General features: G+C 44.3%; 1 long non-coding RNA gene across 1 annotated transcript; it reads left to right on the top strand.

The window, feature by feature from the left end:
• The first annotated feature begins 468 nt into the window (after positions 1–468).
• On the top strand, positions 469–8,091 carry LOC139053051 (uncharacterized). The gene is made up of 3 exons (XR_011510184.1): positions 469–734; positions 2,240–2,376; positions 7,447–8,091. It is a non-coding gene; the product is annotated as an uncharacterized lncRNA (long non-coding RNA).
• Positions 8,092–14,057: the final 5,966 nt, after the last annotated feature.

Consider the following 14,057-nt stretch of genomic DNA (forward strand, 5'->3'; position numbering starts at 1 on the left):
GCGCATAGTGCGGCATAAGCTGAAAGCTTCGTGAGCGCAGTGTTCTCGCCGCTTCGGTCGCGTTGAAGCGAGAGCTAGCACGAAGGTGAATTCACTCGCTGCTGCGGGTTCTATTTTGAAAGATATCGTGCGGTACGGACTGACGGACGGATGGTTTTTCTTTGTCTTTTTATGCTATTTAAGCGGCCAATTATGGCCTCTCAGGATCGCGCGCGAAGCTGGCGCGCGCGATCCTGAGAGGCCACAATTGGCCGCTTAATAGCATAAAAAGAGAAAGATAATGCCAAACGACACAGCTAAAAATTCAAACAAAGAACTGATCTTAGCTATACTGTTTGGGGAAAAGAAATAAAAAATGAGACAGCCGCAACACACGCCACTAAAGCCACCACCGCCGGCATAACGCGGAACCAACAGTTGGCAACATTCATTCGCGCGTCATTGCTTCGTTCGCTTCGTCTCCGCAACAAGAGCCGCCATCTTCTCGCGCCTAACGTTTTGTATGGCTTTGTTCTCTGCAATCCGCGCACACAGCTCATCGGTGGCTGCACGTCTGCTCGGCGTCGCAATGCGGCCTGCGTCATTTTCTGGTGCTCGCGCAATCGGTGTGAAACATGTCGCATGTGAAATGTTTGATAGAAGTGCCTCACGTCCAAGTCAAGCCGCCGTACGGGTGTATGGCTGTGCGCCTCGTTCTCGGAAGCGTCGACGGGTTTCCGGCATGCGGATTTCAGGTACGTGCAAATGCGTTTCGCCCTCCTATTGAGCTCCGGAGCAAATCGTGCAATATTCCATGTGAAAGATGCAGTGCCCGTCATCATGGTGTGAATTTCGAGCGGCAAACGAGAACTTTCGCACTTAGAGCACACCGCGGCTGCTAAGTCAGCGTGGACATTGTTTTACGTTACCGTAATATGTTGCTGTCAGTCTAATCTGTGGCTTGTGGACAGCTAGCCCATTGACTTTTGTTTGTGGCAGCGATAGGTATATAAATGGAAGCGGTAATAATTTTCGAGAGCAGAGAGTTTTTTCGCTCGATGTTTGGTCGTGTTCATGGCGTTATGAAAGCTAGAAAACTAACTGGCTTGATCGTGCTTAGTTCCAACTCCAAGGGGCGTAACGTTGGCGCTGTATATGTTTGTTTTCGGTGTCACGAGTACCACTTTCATGCTTTTGTTGCATGAGAGTGGTTGATGCTACATGCCGTCAGCGCAGAACACAATAAAAGCAATTTCCTCACTCATACGTATGCAGTGTGACGTAACAAAATTTCCAGCGTTTTATTCGGAGCGTAAATATCCAGTATAGTTTAGTAAGAAACTGAAATTCTGTCTTAGCTTAGTAGGCGTGAAACAAGTGAAACTCTCATTCCTTTTTGAATTGTTCGCCTAAACCGCACCGCCCGCAGATGCGTCATGGGGTAATTGACAGTAGCTTCGCTACGTGAGTTGTTTTATGCGCCAATATTGCCCGGTTAATTATCCTGTTAATTTACGCTGACGCTCGTTCATCTTGATTTTAAGCGGTTACTATCCCCGAGTACCGGACGACGCCAAACTTGTGAGGTGTAGCAAACGCGGAAAATTCAAGGTGGCGTGGCTGCAAGTTCCTGTTTTTACATTTCTTGCATTAAAATCCAACAGACACAGTATCACTGATTTATTTTCCATTTCTGCTGTACTTGATCAATCTAATGTGACAACTGCATTTGCTCTTTAATGTTTTCCATTTACTGTGTACTCAGCTTGGCTGCCGCCCTCTCTTCAGAGGATGCCGCTGTGATAGCTCTTTCGTATAGCACATGCCTCTAGGCCCTTGTGTTTCAAGGGCTCTGGCGAGGCAGCAGTGCTCCAAGTAATTTTACCATCCTATATATTTTCTATTTTGCATCATTCTTCCACGATGGATTTTAATGTTCATAGTATTCGTCATTAGTCATCGCCATAATTTTGTAGCACGTAGATTTTACGCACTTTACAGCGCCAATTTTTAGGCCAGTTCACAGCCAAGTCACATCTTCCATAATACATCGTCAACATTACCACTTGTCATGGCGCTCTTTGGCCAAACCTGGCCCTTGCGCCATAAAACACCACACATCGTCATCATCAGCTTGGCTGCCAGAAAATGCTTGAATTTCTTTCAGTATCCAAGTGACGAAATATTTCACTGACGGCCGTGTGTGAAACGCGCAAGTTGACAAAACTGATAGCAAAATGATGAGATATTTCTATTATAGCGTTTGGACTCGACTTTTGGTGAGGATGTCGATCGACCTTGGGCCTGGTGACAGCACACCCGACATCGCCAAAGTGCAGCCTATCAGTTGAGTGCCCCTGAATGGACCATCAACATCGGAAAATGAAGCAGAGCCAGGTAGGGGCAATTTTTACTTTGGAACAGAATACTGACAGCTGCCTCTTTCTTTAAGAACTAAATAACATATTTACAAACCAATCCTTTCTCTTTGTGCAGCCTACATAGAATTGTTTTTTGCTTGTTTTACAGACCTTCAGAAAGCAGTTCTTCTGAACCCTTTTTGCATGCACAAATAAATAAAGAGGAATGCACTTTCTGAAGAAATTGATGCACTGAAATGTGCGTTCGACACACAGAGGGATGCAAAATAACCAACAACTTTAAAGCGGTAAAAAAAATAGTTTGAAACATGTTCTAACATCATAACACGCCTTGGTATACGGATCTAAATATAACAGCAACGGAGGTGCATGCAGAGAAGTGTTTGTAAATGTTTGCAAGATATGTACATTGTCTAAGAAATTGTTTTTATTTACTTGGAGCTTCTTGGTGCTATGGCAGTGCAGTAAAAGCTCAAAATGATGCCCCTGCTTCTAATAAAGCACCTTTAGATATTAAAATTAAATTATGGGTTTTACATTCCAAAACGTAATGTCTTGGAAACCTGGCTTCTTTAATGTACACCTGAATCTAAGTGCATAAGCGTTATTGCATTTTACCCTCATTGGAGGTCAGCTGCCATGGCCTAGATTGAAGCTGGGACCAGCGTGACTGAGCAGCATGGCATCATAGTAAGTGGGCTATAACACCAGGTCAAAATGAGAAATACTGCTTAGAACTACCAACTTCTTGGCTCACAAGCACTTTGCACTAAGTTAGAGGAATATGGAGTACTGAGAGCGACCGTTCATGTACCAATTTCTTTTTAGGCTGACTCCATTATTAGGGTGCAAAGCTTCAATTAGTCAAAACCAGCGTAAATTACAGAACCAGCTCAAAACACGCACCATGTATAGCTATATTTGGACATGCAAATTGAGTCAATTCATGTCGCCGAAAATGGAAGTGGCAGTCACACTATTTCATGCATTTTGCCAAAAACATAGTCAATAATAATTAATCAATTTCTAAAATATTCTTTTCAAACAGTTTTTTTTTCAAGCATGAAAGGAGGCGCCAAATGGTGTTCAGGTGCACGAGCGGTTAGTTGCACGGCACTTTTTGCATGTGTTCACTGGCTTCTTTCACGCTTGAAAAAAAAAAGAATTCGTTGCACCTACTGAGCAGTAGAAAGCTGGATTGGGAATTTTTCAGGATGCTCTACAATTTTCGCACTGACACTTTTGCTTTGAATAAAATATTTGAGCAGTTAAATAATTGTTAATAACTAATTACCTAACTAGGAAAAATGCAAGAAATGGTTTCACTTCCTCAAAACGATGGCAAACGACATTGCTTTGGTGCTGTACAGCTACGTGGCACTTGTACATATTTAAAGCTTGCACATGTCATACTGACCACCTGGTAATTACAAGGCATATATAGAAGTGGCCAAGTTGTGTGAGCCAGCCATGTGTAGCGAATCATGAGAAACAGCCATGTTTATTTGACTTAAGGGCATAATAAGATTTACATGCTCGACACCTTGTATCGGTGTGCTCTAGGCCTGTTCGTAGTTTAGCTGCTACATAAACAATATTTTTCCACGTGTAAGCTCATATGCATCTTTCAAGTATATTGCCTCGTGTGTCCAAAATAAACCATCTTCGCGTTTCCTTCATTATGTCTTCATCTGTTGCTGTGCTAAATTTTTAACATGCAACTGCACAAATTTTCATCTAGTTTTCATATTTCCTCGTTGTTTGGTGGATTTATTTCTGAACAAGTTGTTTTCGTTAAACCCTGTTGCACACAGCAGTACACAGCATTTCTGCTTAGAGTGGGAATTGTTTTTTTTTCAGATTGACATTAATACACCTTGCCTGGGCAATGTAAGGCATTCTACATAACACGGCCCTGCAATAATGTTTTATATTGCATTCCAGCATCATGCAAAACTGTTTACTTACCAGATTAGAATATGTATAAGTGTTGGTAGTAACAGAACTGGAAGAAGCCAGCAGATAATGAGGCCAAGGAAAGCATACAGGAACATGTTTTAAGTTTTTTATATAAAGTATAGAAATGATAAATTCTAGGTAAGTGAAAGTGGATTAAAAGATATCCACCTGTGGGTGGGGAACGGACCCATAACCTTCACATTACGCATGTGATATACTAACCACTGTGGTACTACGGCCGTGTTCGAGCGTCGACAATCTGAGGGGCCATTGTGGACGGTTGAATGCTGCCTCGGTGGCACAGTGGTTAGTGCATCGCATGCCTAATGCAAAGGCTGTAGGTTCGTTCTCCCCCCATGCCTGGTTGTTTTTTTTTACCATTTTCATTTCCCTTTATCATTTGTACATTTAAATAGAAAATTACAAATAAGTTTCCACGTGCCTTCTCTGGCATCTTCCAGCTGTGATTCAGAAAAATTTTGACCCTCAGTATCCTTTCTTCTCGTTTCGAAGAACAGGAGCTTCATTTTAAAAATAATGAATTTACCTTGTTCAGCATCTCAATGTGGTCTCAAATCTCATCACAGCATGTGTATTACTAAGTGAAGTTTTTGTTAAGATGATGATATAGCATGGGACCTAATTAGTAGCCTTTGTGTACAGATATATGACTAGTCTAATAAATAGGAGGATTTTAAGAAGCACTTCTAACATGGTCTGAGCATGTGTTTAAAAAAACTAATCTAGCATGATTTCAGGCATAACTGTTGCCCCTGAAAAATATTTGGATCATCTGCATTGGCATTGTTTTTAGAGAGCACCAATACTGCTTTGATAGAAGTAGTCTCGGGGAACATGAAGCATCGCTTCTTGCTGAGTCAAGGAAATATTATCTGCATATCTGAGGTGCATGTGTCATATGCTCGAATGCTGTGTAAAGGCTGCTAATAAGAAAATTACTTAACTTGCCTTCTAGAGATTGCTTCAGTAGTCTATGCTACTCGATCATAAACAATTTACCATAGTGAGCATTCATCACAGTTGGCTTTGCAATGTTTATGAAAAATACCACAATTGCCTACTAGACATGTGACTGCACTGAAACTTGGAATTAATGACCAGTAAGATTTATCGGACAGCAAAACTTAGTTTATTACTCCTCTTTCTGCCATAGTTTCTTACAGTAATTACTTGAAGGGAACTCTGGTGCTGGAGTCGTACCACCATGGGAATGATGGGAAGCACATGGATTTGTCTGATATTCGTGCTTGTGAATTCAGACGTTCTTGTGGCTTCGTATATTATACGCTGTATAAATCTTATTGTCGTACATTTCAGCGCAGTCTATACTCTTCGAAGTGCAGAAGACGGCGCCAACACGCACAATTGCTATTAATTACAACGATTGAGCTTGTCCAGGTGGCCAAATCGAAAGGCGCCAAGCGCCTCAAGGCAATGGTATGCCCGCGATAAATTCATCAGGGCGTTGCATTCGCTTGTCGTTACATGCCTCCGTGGCTTAATGGTTTCAATATCAGACTTCTGTTCTAGAGTTCCTGTGTTTGAATCCTGTCGTCGGACGATTTTAATGTTTACTTATTTATTACACAGTATATTGTTGAAAATGACTAGTTTACAAAGTCACAAAGCCGTTTGAAGCCAAACAGATGAAGTTTAGGCAAATCCATGTACTTCCCATAATTTCCATGGTGGTACAGCCGTTCTTGTTTGATCTCCTGTGGACACTAACGTCAGAGTTCCCTCTAGTAATTATTGTATGAAACTCTTATTTCTGCACCTCGCTCGTGCAGAAGCGGCACCACACCTGCTGCGTAAACATGCACTACCTTTCGGCCAAGTGCAGGGAATGCTGTGAACTCGCCCTGTACAAAGCCTGCACTAAGTAAAACAAATCGCGATATGCAGTTGCTGCCACGTTGAACTGGTGGAATGAGTAGTGAAATCAGCACCTCCTGAACTAGTTCAGAAAGTGCGCGTTAATCAAGTGGAGATTATATAGTAACAGAAGTTGGGTGATTCTGCATTACATTAACGAAATATACTCCATGATACTTTTCCATTTATTTCCTCAGTTATTAAGAATCCCTTTTGCATTGTTGGACAAAACTACAGAATGCCAACATATTTTCTAGCATTCACTGGTAGCAAACATGTCAAAACTTGTTCTAGTTTCTGGATTGCCTCTTTAGCCGTTAACCCCCAAGTTAATTCCGGAAGAATGTACCAAATTTTTTACGTACTCAATTTTTCGGTGTCATTCTCATTCTAAAAATATATTACTTCATTGGTCTCTGGTTAGAAATAACACAAAAATAGGAGCTGCTCTTGCGGGCAGCTTTCCCTCAATGCCGACTGTAATTCATCTGACAATAAGAGCAGCGTAACATCGGGCAGAAAGAGTGCGACTCGTCATTGGCGATATTGGTACTACTTCCAGTCACTAGTACAGCTTGGGATCAATGGTTAAAGGTTGCGACTTTGTTGCTGCCCAATTTTTATTCTGCAGCTGTTACACTTGGGTGTAGCGTGTGTATGTACGTGTGCATGCATTAAAATGACTTCACGCTAGAGCAAAGCAACTGTAGTGCAGAGAGGCATTAGCCATCTTTATACATTTGCTTTGTAAAGATGCACTAAGTTTATCTTTTGCAGTATAGACTTGGCGCTCATTGGCCCAAAATGCCCTTGTGCTACTAAAACCAATCAATTAATTCGCTTTCGGTCTGTGAGTTTTAATTTGTTTTTCTTGAACTGTGCAATTCCCGCTCACAGGACTGCATGTCATCTGAGGTGTTCCTTTTTCAATCAAGAATGTTGAGGTTGTGTTTGTGAAACTCGATTTCTTGCCTCAAACGAGCTTGTGCAAACTGACCAAGCTGATAATTCTACCTGCTTATATATTAAATATGTTGCGGTTATGAACCCTCATAATGAATGACACATAGTATAAAAATTTTATCTAATAAAACAATTTAATGAAATTTTTCATGTTTTTCGTGTTCATGTTCACTTCTCTACTCTAGTGACCTGTCTGCATGCCTCACCTCTTTTTTTTTGCATATTAAATATCGTATAAACTTAACCATGCTTTTTTACCACAATGCAGGGGAAAAGGTTCCGGTAACACCATGCATTCAGTATGGCGGCCCAGATGTGTATGCAAGCAACCTCCTTCATGTGGACCAAGAACTACTCTGCAGTGTCTCGCAGACTTCATTGGAATGGCTCGTTCTCGTCTCATTGGAATGGCTGCTCATCTATCTGCGTGTCCATCACCAAGACGGCCAGTTGTAAAGCTCCTGTACCCGTTTTAAGAAAGGTTAATGATTTTTTTTATTTAGTTTTCACGGTTGGCCGTAGAATCTTAACATTTTTGATGTTTCTAACATTTTTACCTGGCACAAAGTGGTACAATAACTTTAAACCAGTGTAATGTATTTAAGTGTTGCTCACTCTAATGCCTAACTGGTTTTGTTTGTGTTTAAGAAATTTGAGTGTCTGATGAGGTAACGGCATTTGAATTTGTCATCGTGGCTCGTTTCAATGAGCTGCTAGGAAATAAGACGCATAGCTTATCACACGCCAGTTGTAGCATTTTTGTTTTCATGAGTGAAGTATACACGTTTCAAAAGATGGAAAGTGGGGAAAAAAGCCTCAAGAACATAATCATCCTAGGATTGTCATGTCCTTACAACTCTGCAATGATACATCTTGGGAGCACATTGGTCGCAATGCCTACAGGTATACTTTATAAGAGAATAACTTGCACTCAAATTTGCCACGCAGTTGACGGCTGATGGCTTTTGTTTGTCGTCTTCATGTTACTACTATGTATTCAATATTCATTTAGATGTGCTTCAGGCAGAACGCCGGCTCTTCCAGCTCTACTCATTTTGTGAATTTCCTAGACTTTGCCAGTGGACTGCTATTTCCTCCTTAACTGCCATGGAGATGGAGTCTCACGCGCGTCCACCGGACTCGGCAGTGCCCGCGGCGGCTGCCTCCAGGAAGCGCAACGGCACCGAGAGCGACACGGACAGCGACGACACCATGCACTACTATATCAGCGGTGAAGATTCTTGTGACGACACCTTCGAGCTGGTGCGGAGTCGTAAAGCAAAGCGCAGATTTCTCAGCGCGTCATCGAGTTCGAGTGAGTCCACCGTGAGATCTTCGCGGGATACCGAGGAGCTCACCATCCTGTTCTCGCCTGTTCTCGCCACTGACAACCTGAGACGCCTCAACAGGCAAGCCGTGTCTTCTCATCTAGAAGCGCTGGTTCCAAACGAAATCAAAGACATCAGAGTGAACACCCGTAAGAACGTGCTAGCGATTGACGTAGAACACGCGGCTGCGTTGGATTCCTTGCGCAAGATCACGGAACTTGACGGGATGAAAGTCCGCCCTTATATTCCGCTGGGCAAACAAGTCCGTACTGGCGTAATTTACGATGTTGACGAGACCATTGTCGACTCCGACCTGTCAATCTTAATCAAGCCAGCTACAGAGACCACCATCATCACAAATGCGTTTCGTCTCGGCACGTCACGGTGTGTGAAGATCATATTTAAGGGCGAATCCCTCCCATCGCATGTAAAAGTGGGCCACTTCCGACACGCAGTTCGCCCTTTTATACCAAAACCACTGCAGTGCTGGAAGTGCATGAAGCTTGGCCATGTGAGTAGTGTGTGCAATAGCACTACCGTCTGTTCTCGCTGCACTGGGCCCCACACCACAAACACATGCGAGGCCAGTGTGCTGAAGTGCACAAACTGCAGCGGCCCTCACGATGCATCTTCGAAGGAATGCCCTTTGATTCGAAAGGAAATGCAAATATTGAAGAAAATGGTTAGAGACCACTCGTCTCACCGAGAAGCAGCAGCATCTATTAAGCGACGACGATCACGTCGCCGGCGTCGATCAAGACCCTCCAAAGCCTCTGCAGAACGCCACACACGTATATCACCACCCACTCTTCCGCCCAGGCCAAACGCAGTCAGCTCCAAGGACACGGGTGCATCGAACAGCACGGCTGCTGACGCGTGGCCTGCACTCCCGAAGCTACATGCCCCTACTGAGCGGAGTGATACTTCTACAGCAGGGGACACTTCGTCTGTTCCTGATAAATTGGCGGACCAAGATCAACAAATTGTTGTTATGATCAGCTCTCTGGTGAGTGCTATTCGTGTTCTTCTGGACAAGCTACAGACACCAACAGCTCGAAGTGCATTGCAAGTGCTGGATGCCATCAGTCCGGTTCTGGCGAGCCTTCAGAAGTCCAGTGCTTGAGAACTTCTACAGCAGAACCATGGCTCATCGACACCACCAACGATCGTTCCGGGATGATGTGAGAAATGCCTCCATATTCCAATGGAATGCGAGAGGCCTGAGGTCCCGTATTTCGGATTTTCGACAGTTCGTATTTGCAAACCATTTTCCTATACTAGTCATCTGTGAACCGAACTTATCAGCTTCCATAAGACTGTCGGGATATGAATCTTTTGTTTCCAACACGTGTGTCCGTAGCAGTAAGGTTCTGGTCTACATTCGCAAGGACCTTACGTATTTTTCCCAACAAGTAGCAACACACGACGGTAACCAATACGTCTCTGTTACTGTGAAAAAGAAGAAGCTGTCTTTTACTCTTATCGGCGTCTACCTTTCCCCAACAAGTCAGTTTGATAGAAAAAGACTGGAATATATTATGGCTGCTACTCCCGGTCCTTGGATAATAACAGGGGACTTCAACGCTCACCACCATATATGGGGAAGCTCCAGGATAAATTCGAGGGGCAGGTCACTAGTATCCTTTGCATCAGGCCACAACCTGTGTCTTCTAAATGACGGAAGCCCGACATTTCTGCGAGGAACTAAGTACAGTAGCTGCCTTGACTTGACTTTGGTGTCACGTTGCCTGACTTTGAGCGTGCAGTGGTTCACTGATATTGAAACCCATGGAAGTGATCATATACCTACCTATGTGAGAATTGATGGACTAGACGCCACATTACCGGTTGTTTCTCGCCAAATCGACTGGTCAGTCTTTCAAGATCGCGTAGAAGACACATGCAAGACACATATTGCACGCAGATTAGAAGACATAATTGCGGACGCTATGCAAGATTGTACACGCTGCTTCACACATCCATCAAAGCGTACAGAGAATGACATTGAATTGGAAAGGCTTCGTGCACTACGTCGCCGAGCTGAAAGGAGGTACAGGCGCACGAAGTCAATTCTTGACCTCAGGGAAGCTCGGCGCATGCAAAAGAAGATCAGACGCCGTATGGATAAGCTAGCGAATCAAAGATGGAAGTGTTTTTGCGACTCACCAGACCCCCACAAGCCATTGTCCTGTGTATGGCGTACCCTACGGGGTCTTTGCTCAAGTCCCCAGCAACGACACCCATTCAACGCCCTTGCTCTCTATCAAAACCGCTGTGAGATAGACGTCGCAGAGGAATTTTGTGCGAACGTCGCCGGCGGCGCAGTTTTAGTCCCTGACATGGCTCTAGGCAACATCCCCGGCCCACGAGATGCAAGTATGGACGCTCCATTCTCTATGGAAGAGCTAGAAGCTGCTATGGCGCTCTGTAAGTGTTCGTCTTCACCAGGGCCCGATGGCATAACGTATACTGCTTTGCGCCACCTAGGCAGAGAAGCACGAAGAGAACTCCTCAGCATTTTTAATAGTTCATGGCAAGATGGTGTCGTCCCACAGGAATGGAAACGCAGCCGCCTGGTACCGCTTCTAAAAGCAGGAAAGTCACCGCTCGAACTGGCATCCTATCGGCCTATAGCTCTTGCCAGCTGCGTCGGGAAGCTCATGGAACGTATGATCCTCATGCGTCTCGAATGGTACCTTGAACACCACAAGATTTACCCTGACTCTATGGCGGGATTTCGACGGGGTCGTTCATCGATTGACAATGTCATCGATCTAGTAACATCTGTGGAACAACAAAAATATCGGAAGCGATTATCAGTAGCACTCTTTCTTGACGTGAAAGGCGCTTACGACAACGTTTTCCATCAAACCATTCTAGACGCACTTTTGACAATTGACCTAGGAGGACGAGTATATCCTTGGGTCAGTAACTACTTGACACAAAGGTCCTTGTTCGTACGAACGGAAGATGATCCGACTACCGACCACTACACATGCCGAGGCGTTCCCCAAGGTGGTGTTCAAAGCCCTATTCTTTTCAACCTCGCGCTTCTTGGGCTGGCCAAATCCCTACCAGAAACAGTGAGTGTTTCAATCTACGCCGACGACATCTGCATCTGGACATCAGCGGTCACTCGCCTGCAGGTTCGCGCACGGCTACAGAAAGCAGCAACGCAGGCATCTGACTACCTTCACGCACAAGGCCTTACCATCTCAACAGAAAAATGTGCGATAGTCGCTTTTACGCGAAAAGCGATGAGTCCTTATCCGGTATGCATCAATGGTCAGCCTATCTCCTACAAGAGAAATCACCGGTTTTTGGGCGTCATTGTAGACCGAGACCTCACTTGGAGCCCTCATGTTGCCCACTTAAAGAAGAAGCTCACATCTATTGTTCACGTTTTCAAGTTTATCGCCGGCAAAACATGGGGATCGTCAGTGGGCTCCATGCTACAGTTATATAGAGCACTGTTCATCGGATTCCTACGCTACAGTTCTCCCGTGCTTGCTAAAACATGCAAGTCAAATCTTCGAGAACTTCAGAGCGTGCAGGCGCAGGCACTACGTGTTTGCCTAGGCCTTCCGCGCAGCGCCTCAACAGCTGGAACCATTGTAATGGCTCAAGACCATCCCATCACGACTTATATTAGTACCGAAACGCTTAGAGCCCATGTTCGTCATGTTTCACGGATGCAGTCAAGCTCTCTTGCGTGCCTGCCGGAACGACGACCACAGGCGTCCTTCTCCAACAAGGTCAACATCCATCGTGCCTCCTTACCATGGGGTTTCACACCCTCTTCACGTTCAACCTCAGCTTTGTGGTGTTTAAAACAACCTCAAGTGCGTCTTACGGTTCCAGGAATAAGAAAGAAGACCGACCTGCCTACCTTGGCTTTGAAGCAAGCAGCTCTGGATTGTTTGCACACTTTCTACTTTGATCGAATACACTTATATACGGATGGCTCTTCCACTCAGACCAGCTCCACCAGCGCAGTGGTTATACCATCACGATCACTAAGCATCCAATACAAGATTTCTCATTTGACAAACTCGACTGGTTCGGAGCTTGTTGCCCTCCGAGGTGCCGTTGATTATATTAATAACCAACCGGCTAATCGGTGGGCTATATTCTGTGATTCCAAGGGAGCCTTACAATGTCTTCTGGCATCTCTTCGTCGCGGGTCATGTGAACAACTCGTGTCGGAGATACGAGAAATGCACCATCTCATGATCGCGAAAGGACACGACGTCGTGTTTCAGTGGCTGCCTGGTCATTGCGGTATCTCCGGCAACGACCTCGCTGACGAAGCTGCTAGAAAAGCACACGAAGGAGCAACCCTTGTTTCAATACCTTTATCGCGGACCGACGCAGCCCAACACTTAGGCAAGCTAGCGCACTCTTTGACATTGGAGAAGTGGCACACATCTGAATTCACTCACCATCGCTTGCATTCCCTCGATCCCTCTATGCAACTGCGGCTGTTACCAGGTCTTCCGCGAAATGAGGAAACAGTGCTGTGCCGCTTACGTTTGGGAGTCGCATTCACAAATGCTTATGCATTTCTGATTGGAATGGCTGATAGCGCCGAGTGCAATGCCTGCGGTGTCGAGGAAACCATAGAACACCTACTGTGCTACTGCCCATCTTATGAAAACGAAAGGCAAGACCTCTGCACAGCTCTCAATCAGCTGGATGGGAAGCCGTTCACCTTGAAGAAGATCTTGGGACCTTGGCCTCGCATATCGCAGCTACAAAAGGCCACAAAAGCGCTGCTGCGGTATTTGAAAGCGACCGGATTGAGTGAGCGCCTGTGATTCGGACTGAGTGACCGACTGATATCTCCAGTGGACTTTCTCTTCTTTTCATCTTTCCGTCCCCCTTTCCCTTTCCCCAGTGTAGGGTAGCCAACCGGGCTCAGTCCTGGTTAACCTCCCTACCTTCCTTTTATCATTTTCTCTCTCTAGATGTGCTGCGGTTTTTTGCAGTCACCTATATATATATATATATATATATATATATATATATATATATATATATATATATATATATATATATACACACACACACACATATACGTTTTCGTTTCATTGAAAATTTAGTTGAGAGTTAGCGCTCATCCTGTCTGCTTCTAGTCTGTGTCCGTGTCACTTCGCGCTACAATCCAAGATCATGTTATTGTACCAACTCGCCCAACTTTCTATCCTTGTGTTAAAGACACACTCAGACTTGTTCTGACTTATGTGACCGGTTATTTCTGTGCTTTATAATAAGATGCAGTGCTTTTTGAATGAAAACATGTAATAGTTCGTAGTCAGGTTACTTAAAAAAACTTCTGCTTAAAATTTAATTGAGCAAGCCTGTGCCATTATTCGGTGCTTATGTCTTTGTACTGGTATGGTTTTACTCCTTATTTTCCTTTTTACATTTAGAATGTGCAAACATTATTATGTAACCATTTCTCTTTATTGAAATAAATACTTTTCTTCTGACATTTCCTCACAAATTTTACAATGATTTTGTTCAATTAGGTAACCTTAGACTAGCTGAT

Source organism: Dermacentor albipictus, unplaced genomic scaffold (assembly GCF_038994185.2).
Source record: "Dermacentor albipictus isolate Rhodes 1998 colony unplaced genomic scaffold, USDA_Dalb.pri_finalv2 scaffold_60, whole genome shotgun sequence".
Lineage (NCBI taxonomy): Eukaryota > Metazoa > Arthropoda > Arachnida > Ixodida > Ixodidae > Dermacentor > Dermacentor albipictus.